Here is a 16751-nt window from a genome sequence, read left to right as displayed (position 1 = left end):
TTTTCATGAGTTTTTCACAGTTTTTATCAATAATCCACACCTCTTATAATATGATTTGAATTTGCGGTGGTTTTAATCTGCACATTGATAATGAGTCTGATAAGCTGTCTACAGATTTGATGAACTTCTTTAACTCCATGGATTTTATACAGCATGTCATACAGCCGACTCCCAACAGGAGACCCACTCTGGACCTGGTCATCAGCCTTGGCCTGTCCAACAGGTGTGTCCTCTGCTGTTGATTTGGCTGGATCTGACCACTACTGTGTGTTTTTGAACATCAGCGCTTTGAACCAAAGGCAGACCTCGCTGAGAACTGAGGAGGCGCTGTCTGACCCCTGAAGTGGACGCAAATTTGACTGAAGTTGGACACAAATACCCTCCACTTCCTTTATCTGCATCCTGGGATTTTATGCTTGAAAGTTTGAATAACAAACTAAAGTCAAGCCTCAATTCTGTAGCTCCACTGGTTACAAAACAGGTGAAAACAAAGCCTACACCCCCATGGAGAAATGAGGAAACACCAACGTTGAAAAGAAAATGCAGGATGGCTGAAAGAAAATGGAGGAAGAACAAAATAACAACAAACTGTCAATTATTCTTTCAACAACTTCAAATATACAACAAGGCAGTCAGACAAGAAAGAAACACCTACTTCACGAATAGAATTTCTTCCCATAAAAATAATCCCAAACTCTTTTTCTCCACAGTTGAATTCCCATGAAAAAATTCCAGCATGTGTCCACGTGTACTGTGTGAAAACTGTATGATGTCTTCTATTTGTGCTTTGCATTATCTTCTGTTCTTCACTGCAATTTTGGAAGAAAAGGGTTTGTGGCAGCGCTCTTGCAGGTGCGCGGCCCCATGTCCCTAATCATCCAACTCAATTTGGTTTGATGTACTTTGTACTGTCAAATGACAAGAAAGATTCATTCATTCATTTATTCATTCATTTATTCATTGAATCAACCCAGATCTCAACAGACACTCTGACACAACTGACTCCTTGTGTGAAAGTTCTGCAGACCATTTCAGAAGCAAAATGGATTTGATTGGATCCAGTATTTGACCTGTTCAAGAAACCATTGGAATCAGACTGAGGGTGGACCTGTACCTGATCAAACACTGGACAGTTTGGACCTGATTGATCTGTCTTGGCGGAGGTCTGCGCTCTCCGAGTGCTTTTCTTGTTGAGATCTGCTTTGACCATATGAACCCTGGTGGACCCTGAGCTCCTCTGGCACCGGCCTGAGAACTGTTCCAAAAGCTAAAACCAAGACTCACAGTGAGGCAGCTTTACAGCATTCTGCTCCTGGACTATGGAACAGCCTGAGGAGAACCTGAGAAGAACCTGATCGACAACCTGAAGAGAGACTGAGGGGAACCTGAGGGGAAACTAAAGAGAACCTGAAGGGAACCTGAGGGGAACCTGAAGAGAACCTGAGGGGAACCTGAAGAGAAACTGAGGGGAACTTGAAGAGAACCTGAGGGGAACCTGAAGAGAAACTGAGGGTAACCTTAGGGGAACCTGAGTAGAACCTGAGAAGAACCTGAGGAGAACCTGAAGAGAGACTGAGGGGAACCTGAAGAGAACCTGAGGAGAACCTGAAGAGAACCTGAGGGGAACCTGAGGAGAACCTCAGGGCTGCAGAGAATGTGGACATCTGTCAAACCAGGCTCCAGACCCACCTTTTGAATCTGGCTTTGAACTAATGCTCCTTTTTACCTTCGCCAGGAAGTATTGTGATCATTTTGCTTTATTTGTTTGTTTGTTTGTTTGTTAGCAAGATAACTCAAAAAGTTATGGACGGATTTTCATGAAAATTGGCACAAGGAAGAAATTATTAAATGTTGGTGGTGATCGGGGAGGGGGGCAGATCTGTCTTGGCTGCGCTCTGAGTGCTTTTCTTTTTTTTCTTCTGTTTTTAATTCCTGTCTCTCTTAGTTTTTCATTTGACTTTTAATTGGACCTTTAACCACTGCTTCTGTTCTATTTTTAATGCTTTATAATTCCATTCTATTTCCATAGATGTTTTCTATTCTATTTCTATTCTTTTAAGCAGTGCTTCTTTTTATGGGTTTCCATGTACATCTCCAGTGTTTCATTGGGGGGGTCCTCCACACTGGGGGGCAGCTGTGGGCTCTGGTGGCTGTGGCGCTCTCTCGGGGTCTGCTCCTCCCTGGTGGGGTGGGGGTCCCTGCTGCCCTCCCTCACCGGTCAGGATGCAGCTCTATGATGGCGGCACCGGGTTGCTGGGGGTGGTGCCCCCCCCCCCCCCCCCCCCCCTCCCTGTGATAGTGCCTCCTCTCTGTTGTTTTATGCCCCCCCCCCGCTCAGCCTGTTTCTGTCCTTTATTTCTTTATCTATTTCTTTTTGTTTTACTGTTATTTATGAATATTAACACTGGTAAATGTGTGTGTGTGTGTGGGGGGGGGGGGGGGGTGTACTGATTTTAGATGTAAAGCACTTTGTTCTACATTTAACTGTACAAAAAAGTGCTATTTAAATCAAGATTGATTATTGATACTGTGTGTTTGCTCTATTTTTTCTTTGTTCAATGTTACATATCAGAATAAAAGACAAACCCTTTAAGTATGTGTACAGATAATGAAACATAGAAACTCTAGAACAGTAACAGTGAACTGACCCCAGTGTCTGTAGTTTACAATGTGGACTCTGCAGGAAATCACACAGCTCCTTCACTGATGAATCCTGGAGGTTGTTTTCACTCAGACTCAGTTCTATCAGATGGAATGGATTGGACTTCAGAGCTGAGGCCACAGAAGAACAGCTGATCTCTGACAAACTGCAGTTATTCAACCTGAATAAAGAATAAATCATGGAAATTAAAATCCATTAATAACACACGTTTTATTTCTTTATTTTTAGGGCTGTCAAAATTAACACATTAACTCAGATTAATCCATCATCATAATTAATCTGATTATAAATGTTAACATCATTAACCCATCTGCAGCAGAATGACTGTGAACGTCTGCTCCAACACATTTGGGTCAGTTTGTCCAGTAGAGTTAGACTTAGAACAGAACCAGCAGAACCCACCCATAAAGAACAGAACCAGCAGAACCCACCCATAAAGAACAGAACCAGCAGAACCCATCCATAAAGATGTTAGACTGTTCTGTGGGTGGCACCATTATGCACCGCCACACCAACAGATCAGTTCCACAGGAAACACTGCACTGTATGGAATATGTACATGTATTAAATATTAGAAGATGATGTTCTTGTTTAATGTTCAGTCCTCTGATCAGAGCTGAAAAGGTTTGAAATGGAAAATTACAAACTCAACAACAGACATTTGATGACAGCTTTTCTTAATGTTTTATTCTTTTTTTTTACTTTGCGTTCTTATTTTTATCAGTATTTAGTATTTCTTCTTGGTGCTTTTACTTGACTGTATTAAAAGAACATCTTCAACTCATCATATGATGTAAAATAAAGGATGATGATGGGTTTGTATGACAAAGGTTTGGTTGTTTAATGCTCACACATCTGATCATGCAAACGTGTGTGAATCTTCCATATTAAATATTTAAAGTATTTTTAAACACATCTCTTTCAGTGTAGGTTTTCAGTGTCAGTTTTGGTTGTCTGAGATCAGATCAGGAACAGCTGTTGTTCCACTGGACCACATGGTGCTTCAGTAATTAGCACTATGGCCTCTGAGCAGAAGGAGGATTCCAGCACCAACTGTGTGTACCTTTGTGTGTGAGCGCTGCATGTTCTACCCCTGTCTGCATGGGTTCTCTCTGGGTTCTCCAGGTTCCTAACATCCTCCTTCTTCATAGTTTCAATGGGAAATCTAAATCCCTCATAGGTGTGAATGTGAGAATGAATGGTTGTTTGTGTGTGACAGTACTGCAGTGAACAGGGTGGACCCCACCTTCATCTATAGGTAAGCAGGATCACCTCTGGCACCCCCATGACCCTCAAGAGGAAAAACACATGGATGTGTTTGGACTGAACAGCAGAAAGTCAGTGAACTAACCACAGAGTTTCCAGTCTGCAGTTTGGACTCTCCAGTCCAGACGCCAGTTTCACTCCTGAATCCTGTAGGTTGTTGTGTCTCAGATCCAAAAATCTCAGATGTGAAGGATTAGACTTCAGAGCTGAGGCCACAACTTCACAGTGAGTCTGTGAGAGTCCACACTGAGAAAGTCTGTAAATACAGAATTTACAGGAAATTAATTATGAACACATTTATTGAACATCTGAGTCTTAACGAGGTCAGGATATGGTGTTGTGTGAACAGTTCTAAGGTTTAAAAAAGACAAGAAAACCAGATTAATAAAATAGACGTGGATAAAGACGGATGTAATGACAGCTTCCAAACTATTTTTTTTTTTTTTTTTTACTTTATTTTACCAGGTAAAATCAGTTTAGAACAGCCTTTCATTTACAATAATGACCTGGCAAGAGGCCCCAACAGACAAAAACAAAAATAAAGACAAAACAAAAAAAAAGAAAAAGAAAAACACTTCAAAGGAAACAGTTCAAATGAATCCAAGACTCACAACCAATGGTGAAGAGACTATGAAGTTAAAAACAACATAAATAACTACTAGAGTGTATGGGGAGAGAGAAGAAGGACAGTCACCAAATGCAACAGTCAACTGGGGAATGTTGTGGTTTGTGTTTAAACATATGGAGTGATGGCAGAGCTGAAACACCCTAGATCTCCCCCTAGTGGCTGGATGTTGTATAGGTCCTACTGTTCTCTGCTCTGTGGGACTTCAGACAAACTACAGTCAAAGTATATGTAAGGTAGTGTATATGTTACACCAATAGTTGGCGCTATTACACCACAGTTTCATCTTAAACTCCCGTTTCAGTAGTGCTTTTTTGGTCCTTCTGTTATCCCGTAGGGTTGGTACCTGTAGTTTAGGGCACCATGTTTTCTTTAGGACGCTGTATCACCCTACAGGTAAGCTACGTTATTTGCACTGACTGTTTAAAACATAAAATTATCAAAGATTTTGGCACTTTAGAGTACATTTTGTGAGTTATTTCGTAAGTTGAAGTGCAAGAGAATTTCTATCCAAATGATTTGTGGAGTTAATACATTTATAATTGAAGTGAGCACAACTTTTATTGTTTATCTGTTAAAATCTCGTTTGGAGATCTGATTTGGTCTTAGGATGTTTTAGCTTTTACTTATGGTGTTGTACTTGAGTCATTCCATATAATTTCCTCCAGTGGTCCCCACCTGACTTCAGATTTTTCTAAATTTTTACATACTTATAGAACATTATATATGATGGAAAATCCTAAATTTCAAAGCTTAATTGTAAATAGTTCCAAAGTTATGATCATTTGAAGTAGGTAGGGGCTACCTTAAAATTGCGACCAAAATTAAGACTTGAAATGTTCGTCTGTTTTCAGGCTTCTATAACTTCTGAACAACAAGAGCTAGAGGTTTGAAATTTTCAGAATCATTTCACAGGAATCTATAGTCCTAAGAAATGTGAAAATATTTACTTCAAATGTATAATTGCATGTTACAGAGAATGACAAAGTTGACATTTTATCCATCGTGAACTTCTAAAAAGCTACTTTTGACCACCCATTACACAAAAACTAATCCTCATATTCATTCTAAATTTTCTGTGCTATATCTGGTCTACTGAGGGAATGGATCTGTGTAAAATAAAGGTCCTGTGTTCTGTTATGGATGATATATGAACAGCTGAAAATCAAAAATATCTGTCCGACCTTCAGATTCAAAGGTCAATATCAGCATGTGGGATAGGTAGGATCACAAAATAAAAGACACCATGTGAAAGGACAGGAAGTGACCCAAATTTGGACACCAAGCACAACTGGCTTCTATAAATCCTTCTATGTTAAATGTTCAAATTAAATATGGACGTTTTCGGCTAAAATATGGGATTTATAGAAGCAAGTTGTGTTTGGTGTCAAAATCTCTGTAACATGCAATTATACATTTGAAGTAAATATTTTCACATTTCTTAGGACTATAGATTCCTGTGAAATGATTCTGAAAATTTCAGACCTCTAGCTCTTGTTGTTCAGAAGTTATAGAAGCCTGAAAATAGATGAACGTTTCAAGTCTTAATTTTGGTCGCAACTTTAGGGTAGCCCCTACCTACTTCAAATGGTCATAACTTTGGAACTATTTACAAATAAGCCTTGAAATTTTGGATTTTGCCATCATATATAATGTTCTATAAGTATGTAGAAATTTAGAAAAATCTGAGAGGGTCAGGTGGGAAATGTTCTTAAAATCTGTTGATTTCATATGGAATGACCCACTTGTGTTTTTGTTTTGTAAAACACTGATTTAGTACGCTGTATCACCCTACAGATGACTATTGGGCAAAATAAACAGTCCCGCCACGATTCTGAACTCCTCTCCGTCTCGTTTCCTACGGACTGCACCCCCGCTAGCATCCCTTAAACACACACACAACGCAGAGCCACGTAGCTGTGGAGGTGTTTGAAACCCAGGCCGTGGGACAGGGAGAGAGATAGGGCTACATATACAACCAATAAATGTTCATTAGGCTGATATTTATTTAAGAAATCATTTTACTAATTACTTTGATTTGAATAAGTTACATGATGATCTTAAAATGAGTGATCGACTGTTTCAATGACCAATCACTGTCAAGAATCCCTCAGAAACACAAACACAAACCAATCAGTCATCTGGTGGGTGGACCTCACATCCCAGTGTCTCTACTCTGTTGACTCTGATCCTACAACCATCATGGCAGTTCCCATATTTCACTTTGACAGAAACACAAGACAGAGGGTCATGTGATCCATCTTTATATTCAGTCTGATTCATACTCTTCATATTCTCATCAGTACTTACTCAGCCTCTCTGCAGTTCCTCACAGCTGGGATCAGTCTGTGTCTTCCTTCATCTGATGTGTTGTACTGGTTCAGGTTCAGTTCATCCAGAACCTCCTCTGACATCTCCAACATGTAGGCCAGAGCTGAACACTGGATCTCAGACAGTTTCTTCCATGATCTGTTCTCTGACTTCATGAACTCTTGGATCTCCTGATGGACTGTTTGGTCCTTCATCTCCGTCAGACAGTGGAAGATGTTGATGCTTCTGTCAGGACAGATGTCCTCAGTGTTCATCTCCTTCAGGTTCTTGATGACTTTATGGATGCTCTCTGGTCTGTTCTCTTTTGGACCCAGCAGACCTCCTAAAAGTCTGTGGTTGGACTCCAGACAGAGGCCATGGAGGAAACGAACAAACAGATCCAGGTGTCCGTTCTCACTCTTAAGGGATTTTTTCATGACTTTTCTGAGGAAAACATCCAGGCTGTCACTGCCTGTGAAATACCTGAAAATGTTTGTGAAAAGTGAGTCTCTCAGAAACCTCTCCAGAACCTCTGTGTTGTTGCTGGTGTAACAGTGGTAGATGTAGACTGCAGCCAGAAACTCCTGAACACTCAGATGAACAAAGCAGTAGAGTGTTTTCTGGAAGATCACAGTCTCTCTTTTGAAGATCTCTGTACAAACTCCTGAGTACACCAAGGCCTCTGTGACGTCCAGACCACACTGATCCAGGTCTTCTTGGTAGAACATCATGTTGCTTTTCTCCAGTTGTTCAAACGCCAGCCTCCCCAACTTCAGAAGAACTTCCATGTCTGCCTTTGTCATCTCTTCTAGACTTGTTTTATGTCCTTTTTCATACTTCTTCTTCCTCTTTGTCTGGACCATGATGAAGTGTGAGTACAGGTCTGTCAGGGTCTTGGGCAGCTCTTCTCTCTGGTCTGAAGTCAACATGTGCTCCAGAACTGTAGAACTGATCCAGCAGAAGACTGGGATTTGACACATGATGTGGAGGCTCCTGGATGTCTTGATGTGTGAGATCATTTTGTTGGACAGATCTTCATCAGTGGATCTCTTCTTGAAGTACTCCTCCTTCTGGTCATCAGTGGTGAAGCCTCGGACCTCTGTTACCCTGTCCACACATGAAGGAGGGATCTGATTGGCTGCTGCAGGTCTAGATGTTATCCAGATGAGAGCTGATGGAAGCAGGTTCCCCTTGATGAGGTTGGTCAACAGAACGTTGACTGATGACTTGTGAGTGACGTCTGAAACAACCTGACAGTGGTGGAAATCCAGTGACAGTCTGCTTTCATCCAGGCCGTCGCAGATGAACAGAAGTTTGCAGACGCTGATCTGCTCTGCTGTGACCTTCTGTAATGTTGGATGGAAAACATGGAGCAGCGTCAGCAGACTGTACTGCTCATCTGAGACCAGGTTCAGCTCTCTGAAGGACAGCAGAACCACCAGACTGACGTCCTGGTTTTCTAAACCCTCGGCCCAGTTCAGAGTGAACTTCAGCACCGAGAAGGTTTTTCCAACTCCAGCCACGCCGTTGGTCAGAACCACTCTGATGGGTTTCTGCTGCTCGGGTAAGGCTTTGAAGATGTCCTGACACCTGATTGGACTTTCTTGGATGATCTTCTTGGAAACTGTCTCCAGCGTCCTCACCTCATGTTGGGTATGAACGTCTTCACTCTGTCCCTCTGTGATGTAGAGCTCAGTGTAGATCCGGTTTAGACGGGTTCTACTTCCTGTTTCCTCAGTTCCTTCAGTCACACATTCACATCTGCTCCTCAGACTGAGTTTATGTTCAACTGCAACCAGACAAGAAACACTTGAAATAAACACAGTTGGGTTAAAACATCTGTTTTCATCTGTCAGTGAATGTTAATACTATTTCATATTGACAACAGTTTCCAAATGACAAACCCTAGACCTGTTACTATGGAAACCACTGATCAGACATGGATCTGATTTATGCAAACAGGAATCATTCCAAAGCAGTTCTAACAACACAGACAAGATGATTGTCACTGACCAAATAATCCTTAATGTGACTGAATTTACAGAGAATCAGTGAGTTACTTTCTTAAACCATCATCGACTGTAAAACACTATTTGATCAACGTGAAATAAAATGGATGTTTTTGTTGATAATTTCCAACATATGATAGAAAATGTAGTTCAGTCTAATGCAGTTCAAATGTTCTTTGTTGTGATGCTCAGTCAGTGACAGTTGAACACATGTTGTGTTTAGTGAAGTGCAGACATGTTCAGACAGATGTCCAGTCTTACTTTGGACAGAGCTGTGGATCTGCAGCTCAGCTCTTGTTCTGGATGTTTCTTCACACTGGGGACAGGAGGAGTCTCCTGATGAACCAGACTGGTCCCAGTATGAAGTGATGCACTGTCTGCACAACCAGTGTCCACAGCTGGTCCGGACCGGATCGCTCTGGACCTTCTGACACAAAGAACAGGATGGTTGGTCCACCTCAGGAACATGAGTCCTCTCCGTCTCTCTGTGGACATCAACACATTGTTTAGAAGAAACTTCTTCAAACTTCTTTCAGATCAGCTGTTCAAAGGATCACATCTACACTCACAACTCTGTGCTGGGTCAAGGACCTGGTCTGGTTGGGGATCAGACCCAGGACCTTGTTGCTGAGCGGTGCCAGTGTAAACCACTGAGCCGCCTCAACTCACAGTCTGTCTGAAAATGGCAGCTGGAAGGAATGATGAGCCTCCATTTCAGCTCACATGTCCAACCCAATGCACTGCTTGATTCTTTTCAACCCCATGTTCAGTCAAAGCCACCAGACCTGTGACCCAACAGCCTTAACCCAGCGCTCGGGTTCTGAAAACAACCCAGCATTTCTAAGTGTGGACACACCACACAGAGGACTTCCATCTAAAACTGCTCTGGTCTTACTGGTCTGTTTCAGAGCTGATTCTCACACAAACATGTGTTTAATGCTGACAAAAACTGATTTTAAGACGCTTTTTAGTTTCCTGCAGAGCTGTGGCAGGTCAGTTTTTATCAGTGGTCCAATACCAACACTGTCTCGCAGCGCGGAGCGTTTCAGTAGACTCCTCAGCCTGAACACCTGGCTCCAGCTGACCTGCCGCACTTATGACTTTGGTTTTATCGACAATTTTAACCTCTTCTGGAACCGCCCCTCCTTTTACAGGGCCGATGGCGTCCACCCAAACAAACTGGGCAGCTCTACACTAGCTGGAAACATTCAGTACACTTTACACTCTGCCCCACGTGACTGACTGTTTACACCACACACCCCTACACCTGTGTTTCCCCCCTCACCCACTAAAACAGCTCACAGCTCCCCCCTTTGGTCACACAGCACACTCCCTGCAAAACCACACCCCGCCAGTCACATCCCGGTTTGGACAACACACAGACTCCTCAGACACCCACCAAAAGTACCCCGCTCAATGGACCCAGACAACCTCATCACTCTCACAGTCAATAACTCCAAAGCAACCACACCCCCAACCAACAACTCATCTGCAGCCTTCAGTATGGCACTTCTAAATGTCCGCTCTCTTTCAAATAAGGCTTTTATTGTTAATGACTTGATTTTAGATCATCGGATTGATTGTTTATTCTTAACAGAGACATGGCTGAGCACGGATGCACCAGCAGTTCTCACCGAGGCCTCCCCACCAAATTTTAACTTTGTATTTTCTATTAGAAAGGGCAAGAAAGGTGGTGGTACTGCCTCAATCACATCTGATGCCCTTTTTACCAAGCAAATTTCGTTTGATCAGTACCCCACCTTTGAGCACCATGCCTTTGTTTTTAATAACCCTGCAATTATCTGCGTCACTGTTTACAGACCACCAAAACAGTGTGCAGCTTTTATTGATGAGTTTTCAGAGTTTTTATCAATAATCCACACCTCTTACAATATGATTTTAATTTCCGGTGATTTTAATTTGCACATTGATAATGAGTCCGATAAGTTATCCAAAGATTTTATGAACTTACTGAATTCCATGGACTTTACCCAACACGTCATGCAGCCGACTCACAACAGGGGACACACTCTGGACCTTGTCATTAGCCATGGTCTGTCCACGAGTGTGTCCTCTGTTGTTGATTTGGCTGTATCTGACCACTACTGTGTGTTTTTTAGCATCACCGGTTTTAACAAAAGGGAGACCTCGGTGAGGACTGTGAGGAGGCGCTGTCTGACTCCTGAAGTGGCTGCAAATTTTATTGAAGTTTTACAAAAATACCCTCCAGTTCCTTTATCTGCATCCTGTGATTTTATTGTTGAAAATTTTAATAACAAACTTAAGTCAAGCCTCAATTCTGTAGCTCCACTGATTACAAAAAAGGTGAAAATAAAGCCTGCACCTCCATGGAGAAATGAGGAAACACGAACGTTGAAAAGAAAATGCAGGATGGCGGAAAGAAAATGGAGGAAGAACAAAATAACAATAAACCATCAGTTATTCTTGGAACAACTTCAAATATACAACAAGGCAGTCAGACAAGCCAGAAACACATACTTCGCCAATATAATTTCCTCACACAAAAATAATTCCAAACTCCTTTTCTCCACCATTGATCATTTAATTAATCCAGATATCACCAGACACTCTGCCACAACTGACTCCTTGTGTGACAGTTTTGCAGACCACTTCAGGAGCAAAATTGATTTTATCAGATCTAGTATTTTACCTGTTCAAGGAACCATTTTTAATAAGACTGAGGTTCTACTTTTACCTGATGAAACACTGGACAGTTTTGCCCTGATTGATGCTCAGACACTTGGTAGAGTTTTCTCCCAAGTAAACCCAACCAACTGCCTTTTAGACCCAATTCCCACATCGCTTTTTAAGTTATTTTATGGATCCTTTGAAAGCGAGCTTTTAAACATTGTTAATTGCTCTCTTCAGACGGGCACCTTTCCTGCTGCCTTTAAAACGGCGGTGGTGAGGCCCCTTCTGAAGAAGAGCAACCTGGACCCAGACAATTTTAATAACTACAGACCCATATCCAACTTACCTTTTTTAAGCAAAATTATAGAGAAAGTTGTTTTCAATCAATTGAATGACTTTTTAAATAAAAATACCATTTTAGAAAAATATCAGTCTGGTTTTAGGATTAATCACAGTACGGAGACAGCTCTTTTAAAGATAGTCAATGATCTCAGGTGCAACTTGGACTCACACAAGATCTCAGTCCTGGTGCTACTGGATCTGAGCGCTGCTTTTGACACAGTAGATCACCCAATTCTTTTAAATAGACTGAGACACCTGGTGGGCCTCTCTGGTACTGTTTTTAACTGGTTTCAATCCTATCTCACAGACAGGAAATTTTTGGTAAGTATGGATACATGCTCTTCAGCGATCCATGAAATTAGATGTGGTGTGCCCCAAGGATCAATCTTAGGCCCCATACTTTTTAATTTATATATGCTCCCACTTGGGGATATCATCAGGAGACATGGCATCAACTTTCACAGCTATGCTGATGACACACAGCTGTATATTGCCATGTCTCCTGAAGACACTCGGCCAGTTGATGCCCTTTTTAACTGTATTTTAAATATTAAAACCTGGATGGCAGAAAACTTCTTACAGCTCAACCAGGGCAAAACTGAAGTTTTAGTTATCGGTCCTGAGGCTACGAGAGAGAAATACTTACCAAAATTACAAGCATACTCTTTCAACCCATCGGTACAAGTAAAAAACCTGGGCGTTATCTTTGACTCTGAGCTCACTTTCATCCCACACATTAAATCTATTGTAAAAACAGGTTTTTACCATCTTAAGAACATAGCCAGAGTTCGTCCAGTTCTCTCTCGAGCCAACACGGAGATGCTGATGCATGCTTTTATTTCCAGTAGGATTGACTACTGTAATGCCCTGCTTTCTGGTCTTCCCAAAGACAGAATCTCACAACTCCAACTTCTCCAAAATTCAGCCGCTCGAGTGCTGACGAAGACCAGAAGGCGGGCTCACATTACACCGGTTTTAAAATCACTGCATTGGCTCCCCGTGTGTTTCAGGATTGATTTTAAGGTCCTTTTAATAGTCTTTAAATGTCTTAATGGTCTTGCGCCTTCTTATCTTTTAGACTTGCTTTTACCCTATGAACCCTCGCGGACCCTGAGGTCCTCTGGCACTGGCCTTTTAACAGTTCCAAAAGCCAATACAAAAACCCATGGAGAGGCAGCTTTTCAGCATTATGCTCCTCGCCTCTGGAACACCCTGCCAGGGAACCTCAGGGCCGCAGAGAATGTAGAAATTTTTAAAACCAGGCTCAAGACCCACCTTTTTAATTTGGCTTTTAACTGATGCTTCTGTTTTATCTACGCAAAGGTTTTATAGTTATATTTAATATATATATCTTAAGATTCTTTTAACCAGTGCTTCTGTTTTATCATTTTAATGTTTAATATTTTTATTATTTTCATATATGTCTTAAATTTAGCTTCTTTTAATCAGTTCTTTTATATCTTTTTAATGTTTCTTATTCTCCGGTGTTTCATCAGAGGGAGCCCTCCATGCCGGGGGGCGGCTGTGGACTCCGGGGGCTGTGGCGCCTTCTCTCACTGGGGTCCGCTCCTTTCTGGTGGGTGGGGGTCCCAGTTGGCCCTCTCCCGCTAGTTGGGATGCGGGGCTGTGTTGCTGGTGCCTGGTCGCCGGGGTCGGCGGCTGCCTCCTGGTGCGGATGGCTCCCTGAGACAGCGCCTCCTAAACTGATCTTTTACCTTTACTTGTACATTTTTGTTCTGGTCTACCCGTGCTCAGTCAGTCTTCTTAAGTATGTGTGAGCTTGTGGGTTTGCATGTATATGTGTGTGTGTGTGTGTGTGTGTGTGTGTGTGCGGGTGAGTGGGTGGGTGTGGGTGGGGGGCGGTACTGATTTTTAAACTGATATGTAAAGCACTTTGTGCTACAGTTTTTAATGTATGAAAAGTGCTATATAAATAAAGATTATTATTATTATTATTATTAATGTTCATTCAAATGAAGAAAACACTTCAAGCAGAAAAACAGCCTCTTAGTGTCTGAACCTTTACACACATTTGGTTCAGGATTGAACGTCTTTCTTTTTGTCACATGTGAGTGAGTCTCATGTGTTTCACAGACTTTAAGGCTGTTGTTCACCTCAGAGTCTCAAACATCTTTTATTCACAGCAGCTGGAGTCCAAATGAGGAGTTTAGACCATTTCACTAAAGCTGGACTGGAAACTGTCAGTTCTACTCACACACCTGAGTTTGATTTGAACCAGTTACTGACAGGAACTGATCACATTTGACCTGCAAACTTCATCAATATACAAGTTGTAATGGGACTAGTACAAAGGCTGAACCCAAATGCAAGACCAGAACGCAGATGACCAATTGAGAGTGTTTATTAAACACAATCACAGTAGGAAAAACACAGCACAGAATAATTGACACGTCTATGAAGGCGTGTGATTCAGGACTCTTCGTCCGGGCTGTGAGCGGGGAATATGGATGGTCAGCACGGCCGAGCCGGAGGATTCCCGTCAACACCCCGACTAGGGCAAAACAGAGGATAGTCAAAAAACAAGCCAGGTCATACACAGGAGGGCAATTCAGGAGGCAACAGGACATGAGGGATAGGCTACTCACGGTCAAAGTCCAGGCGAGGGTCGAAACACAAGGTAACACGTTGGAGGCTGAGGTAAACAGGGAACAGGCAGAATCAGAAGGTGGATGAACGAACCAGGTCAGAACCAGACGAGCAGGCAGACGAGGGACAGGCAGAATCTAGTGATGGGTCCGGCAACACCGATGCGTCGGCACATGCATCGAGCTCATGGAGCAAACCCCGTGTCGGTGCACATATCGCTTCAAGAAAGTCACGTGACCGATACAGTTGCTGTGGCGCTGTGGCGCCAAACTGTGTTTAAAGGGAAGCGCATCTGTCACCGGGATGTATCCCAAACGACTGCCAACATTCTGTAGCGCTTTTTTTTTTCCTCTATCTTGTCACTATGGAGCCCAGCAGGAACAGAAAGGTTTCGGCCGTGTGGGATCACTTTGATCTTGTTTCGCCAACGAAGGTATTTGTTTCTATTTCCTTGTTTCATCCTGATCCTCAGTTTCCACAGGATCTGTCAGAATTAAAATCCATTTCAAAGTTACCATTAATTCAGTGAATTAAAGTAAGTTTTATTCATTCATTTCATTTTACTGCAGGTTAAATGTGGCATCTGTCAAACAGGACTATCATACACAAACAGAAGCACATCTTCACTGCTCAGGCACTACCGAGCACTTCATGAAAATGAGGACACAAACCGGCCTGCACCAGGAATGAACACAGGTAGGCCTATACAGGCATTTTACAACTGCTCTGTGGTCGCTGTATTGGTAATTTATGCATATTATGTTTGTATTACTTCATTTTTTTTTTTTTACCACCAAGCCTCCAGGAAACAGATCTTGGACGAGGCTGTACTGAACTTTATCTTAAAGGACTGCCAACCTCTCATCATTGTGGAAAGCGAGGGGTTCAGGGAACTCCTTCAGGTCCTTGAGCCTTCATATGTTTTGCCAACCAGAAAGGTTTGTACAGCAAATGTCTAGGGAATAATTTCAATATATTGATTTTCTTTTAAAACTTGGTTTTATTTTCAGATTGTGAAAGAAATGGCTGCTCAAAAATATGGAGGGGAACGGGACCGAGTGAGAAGGGAAGTACAGCAAGCTGTGGCAGTGAGTACTACAGCTGACATGTGGACATCTGTGAACATGGAGGCTTACTTGGCTCTTACCTGTCACTACATTAACAATATGCAGTTGTGTACATCTGTGTTAGGAGTGCAGCACTTTCCACAAAGTCACACTGCTGACAATTTGGCCCAAGTCAAAAATGGCATGATGGATGACTGGGCCATAACTGATAAAGTGTCCAGTGACTGATGCAGCGCCAAACATGATAGCATCAACAAGAAGCCTGAACATCCGCCATTCAATCTGCATCGCACACACTCTTAATTTATTAGTAAAAAAGTCATGTGATCAAATACCAACACTTACAGCAATAAGAAACAAATCCAGGCAAATTGTTTCCTACTTTAGATCAAGCACTCCAGCAAAAGAGAAGCTTGCTCAAGTGCAGCAACAGATGGGACGGCCAACCCTAAAACTCATCAATGAGGTACCAACACGCTGGAACAGCACATATCAGATGCTATCAAGACTACATGATGAGAGGGAACCAGTGTGGGTACCTCTTCCTCGCTCAGCACTAACATTACTCCACTGATGGCAGACGAGTGCACAGTCAGAGCAGAGACACTGTTTGGGTTTGCTCCTTTCTATCAGGCCACAGTGGAGTTGTCAGAAGAGAAGAGAGTTTCTGGGTCAAAGGTCATCCCCATGATGAAAATGCTTTATCATGCACTTGAGCATAATGCTTCAAATTTGCACACACCTGACGCAATCCAACTACATGAACACCTTAGGCGTGGTGTCACTGACACCGCTTCCAATCTGGAGTCACTGACTGTGTTGACACTATCAACACTTCTTGACCCAAGATTTAAATCACTCGGTTTCCGAAGTTCCAACAAATGTAGCGAAGCAATAAGGAGACTGAGAGCTGAATGTGCTGCTTTAATGGGCCACACATCAACCGAGCCACAGCCTGGACCTTCCTCGACAACAACTTCAGGCATGTTATTCAGCCTTATCTGTTTATTTGTGCATTTAATTGTTTGCAAATCATGTACTAAAATACCCATCTGTTGTTTCTTAGACAACCTGTGGCAATATCTGGACAATGAAGTTGGCAGGCAAACCACCAACACCAGAGCAGATGCAATAGTTGAGGTCCAGAGATACATGTCAGAAGGCAACATCTCCCGTTCCAGTGATCCACTGAAATACTGGGACAGTCCAAG

The 16751-nt window shown here is 42.4% G+C and overlaps 1 protein-coding gene across 1 annotated transcript in view; it reads right to left on the bottom strand.

Moving 5' to 3' along the window:
• Positions 1-16751, bottom strand: part of LOC115438929 (NACHT, LRR and PYD domains-containing protein 12-like) — a 209562-nt gene that overhangs the window by 8217 nt on the left and 184594 nt on the right. The window lies entirely within an intron of this gene.

Source organism: Sphaeramia orbicularis, chromosome 18 (assembly GCF_902148855.1).
Source record: "Sphaeramia orbicularis chromosome 18, fSphaOr1.1, whole genome shotgun sequence".
Taxonomy (NCBI): domain Eukaryota; kingdom Metazoa; phylum Chordata; class Actinopteri; order Kurtiformes; family Apogonidae; genus Sphaeramia; species Sphaeramia orbicularis.
Note: the sequence above shows the minus strand (reverse complement) of the source record. Positions and strands in the feature narration are given on the sequence as shown.